We start from the raw sequence: 4,088 nt of genomic DNA, 5'->3' as shown, positions 1-4,088 counted from the left end.
TTTTTTTTTTTTTTTTTTTTTTTTTTTTTTTTTTAAGATTAAATTCAAGTGTAAGCTTGGTTTCAGGTATATGCATTGCACTACGAGAATTATATGTTTCATTGAGTTACATGGTTGAAAATGTTAAAGTTTTTCGTTGGGTTGCGTGTTCGTAATTTTGTAAATGCAACCCCTTCCGTTCCACGTTCTTCAAGATACTCGCGTTTCTCTGGGGATAATTGCGACTTCCGCCACGATGCGGTTGAATAATACAAATTCCGACGTGAATATTTTATTTGGAAAAATGCACGTCAACCCATTCGCTACGTATATTTCTCAACATTTTCGAACTAGTAAACAGAGAAGTTGAATTTTGCAATGGATATATTTACCCAAAACACTTCCTATTTTCTTCTTTCTTAAATATATTTTTAATATTCTTATTTCTAAATTATACTCGACGATTATAACAATCGTTTTTTAACGTTCTTTGGAATTTTATTAATTTCTAATGATTTTTTATTCAATTTTATAAATATATTAATGAATATTAATAAGCATGATGATTATGGAAATAAAAAAGTTAAATTAATTCATTTTTGTAATAATTTTAGAAAAATTAACAAAAAAATTGTTTTGACTTAACATTAAAAAAGAAACCATTAATGGAAAAAATATATTTCTTCAAAAAATAATTATTAGTTGATAAGTTATGTTTTTAATTTTGAGAAAATTTTTAAAATTTGAAATTGCTTTTAATATATACAAAATATCAAAGCAAATACAATCTGTTTTAATGCAAGAGAAGAACCGGATTTGCATCTTTATTACACGAAACACTTTAAAAGTAATAAATCACTAGTTTCTAATCGATGTTTGCATTTATGTTACTTTATACTGCACGATGCGAAATTATTTTTTTAATTACATTACATCTAATAATTCAAAAACTAACCCAAAAATCTATCTCCTTACGAGATTTTCAATTCGATTCAATTAAAAATATAAGAACTCAATTATGTATTTTGCACTTATTTGACTAAATGGATTTATATTTAAATTTTATATTTAAGAAACGATGAATATCTTTATCAAAAGAAGATCGGATTATTAATCATATTTATTCTCTGAAGAGAAAAAAAACGATGGAAATGCCCAGTTTTCAATTATTATTTCAAAAGACGATTTCCCAAATACTGCAATAAAAGCTGACATAACAATAATCGATGTCTATAGAGAAGGGAAGAACATCGCTTCGCGTGCAACACTGAAGGAAGATCGATGTTTGTCATCAGTGGAAATCGTGAAAGGGTTTGAGGCACTTCAATCGACCTGTCCGGAGCAGATCCACCACTTTGAATGCAGTTTAAAGCACAACAGACAAATACCGCATGAGCCGAGCGAAATGAATTTCGCTGATTACGACCAACAGAATTTAATATCCTACAGGCTATCTTTTCGCAATCTTTTCCAGATATTTAAAGCACCAAAATATTGCCCCGTTGTTTATACGTAATCGTGTATTTCTTTTTTTTTTTTTTTTTTCCCCCGGTAATTTATCCTACTTTCGTGTTATTGTATTCAAATGCTCGTAATCATTTCACGTACTATGGTCGTATCGAAATTTGTATTATCGTATTACGATGTAAAATCAAATGTGATCTCTTTCATTTTTAACGTGGAATGAAATAATGTTAAATTGAAACGATTGAAGTATCTTTTTTTTTTTTTTTAATGATTATTACGTAGAAAAGGGGATTCGTACGTATTTAGAGGAATTTTATTATTAATTTACAAGCATTTATAAATTGTGCGTTTAATCTCGTAATATTAATTTTTATTTTTAATCGTATAAAATTTATTCACCGATTTATTAAATTTATTTTCTTATGAAAGTCGTTATATTAAGAATTAAATTTATTTTATAAAATTATCGAAATTATAAAAGTTATATAAGAAATATATGATTTTAATTATTGTAACATGAATTCCTATAATATTATAAACTCCTTTATAATATAATTCTATATATAATATTTTTATAATATATTTAATAGTATATCAAACAAAATTTAAATTTCTTAATTTTTTAATAATTTTAATTTTATTTTTTATATTTATAATATTAACTTTTGTAATTTTTAGAATATAATTTTTATAAATTTATTATCAATATATTTTTAAAATATATAAAACTTTCTATTAAAATTTATAATTTCATTGAGACTAGATATACATAGTTTCTTCAAATTAAAGATCTCGCCACTTATAGACTTTCCTCCTCTCAATTATACAGAGGAGAAGTAATCGAGAATTTTCACATTCTTGGAAATTAGTTTGATAAGTTTATTTCTCGTATAACTTAACTGGTTTAACGCAAGGCGAGTATATATTTTCGCTAAATCCCAAGGAAACGTTATAGTAGCGGGACCATCGATTTCAACTAAATTTTGTCTAGTACGTAGAATCTAGACTGAAACTAGGCAAATCTAGAGCATAGTCCCCATATCCATGCATTTGGATGAATATGCATTATTTACAAAGACATTTGATATTGAAGTTTCAATGAACGAAGATTTGTCTTGATTGCTTAAGTATCTAAATCAGATTTCAGATGCAATTACTAAAGGAAAGAAGAAGATATTGATTTTCTGTACAATTTTATCGTATATCTATACTGTTCTATGAAATTGTTCTATATAATATAATGAAATTGTTTCTATATCAGAAGACGTAATTGTGTAAACATTTTCACCAATGTATGTAATAAACTATGATATTTTTCACGAATAATAATAGTGAAAAATTAATGTATTAATTTCTGCAAACATTATATCTGCAATTCTCCGATATATCTTCATTCTCCAATTTTCACAACTCATTATAAAGCTTTAAATTGAAGTAATGATACCTCGATATTTTAACAGCTTGAAATTTTGATTTAAAATTCCGATATTTCAATAATTGTAATTTCACTTAAACTTCCAAAATGCAATATTGTAATTTAATTTAAAATTCCGATATTTTAATTTGGTTTAAAACTCCAATATCGTAATAACGTAAAATATATTATAGCATCTACATTTTTTTTTAGATTGGTGTATAGTTTGCGTAAATAAAGTTATGCAAAAATGGTTTATCACTTTACGAAAGAAATTAATAAAAGGATATCATTTTTTAATATATTTTTTTCAATGAATGGACATTTTAAAAAAACGGATTATGCAGCTAAGCTAAACTTGTTAAATGATTATTTTTGAAATAATTTTTTTACAAAACGAATAATACCCGAGAATTATTGGAAAATTTATTTTTTCGCCATATTGAGAGCTTTCACTATCTAGGTGTAAATGATCACTGATATAAAGAATATAGGTCAAATATTTTCCCAAAAACTATTATCTCGAAAAATTAATGATTAACACTTGAGAATTTGAAATTTATTTTTTTGCAAAATTGAAAAATAAAAGATAATGGAATAAATTATAAAAAAAATATTTAACGATGTAATCATTAATTTTTAATTAAATATTTTATATACTAAAGGAAATATGATTGTGTTTTAACTATTTTAACAATTATTTGTATAAATATAGAACTTATATTGTTGTTTGTATTAAAAATTGAAGATCTTAGGATATTTAAATAAATTTTCAAACAAATGACAATTCAGATAATGGAGAAAAATATACAACAAATATAAATCCATAAATATAATAATTTTCCCTTTAAAATGTACAATTACAATTTCCAAATTATTTTTTAAAAATTGTAAATTGATAATTGAGGAAAATAATATATTCATTATTTTTAATTTATCATGTAATGCAAAATGTATTATTTTATGTTAAAAGATATTAAAAGATAATCATAGTTATGATAGAAATTAATTATTAAATATCTTAATGAAAATAATCCATTTGTTTTTTAGGAAACAAAAGAAATAATAAAACTCTAGAAAATATCAATTAATATCTTCAATCAATAATTAATTAATATAATAGTTCATTTCATTTTTGAAAATATAATTCCCCAACAATTTATAATTTTCAATATAAATATACTACCATGTTTGTATCAATAATCGACAATCAATAATTAAAAATAAT

The 4,088-nt window shown here is 23.7% G+C and overlaps 1 protein-coding gene across 5 annotated transcripts in view; it reads right to left on the bottom strand.

Annotated features, from left to right (window-relative positions):
* The window catches only part of LOC102675607, a 106,547-nt gene that overhangs the window by 87,705 nt on the left and 14,754 nt on the right, over nt 1-4,088 (bottom strand). The window lies entirely within an intron of this gene.

The sequence above is a fragment of the Apis dorsata genome, unplaced genomic scaffold (genome assembly GCF_000469605.1).
Source record: "Apis dorsata unplaced genomic scaffold, Apis dorsata 1.3 scaffold_474, whole genome shotgun sequence".
In the NCBI taxonomy this organism is placed as follows: Eukaryota; Metazoa; Arthropoda; class Insecta; order Hymenoptera; family Apidae; genus Apis; species Apis dorsata.
Note: the sequence above shows the minus strand (reverse complement) of the source record. Positions and strands in the feature narration are given on the sequence as shown.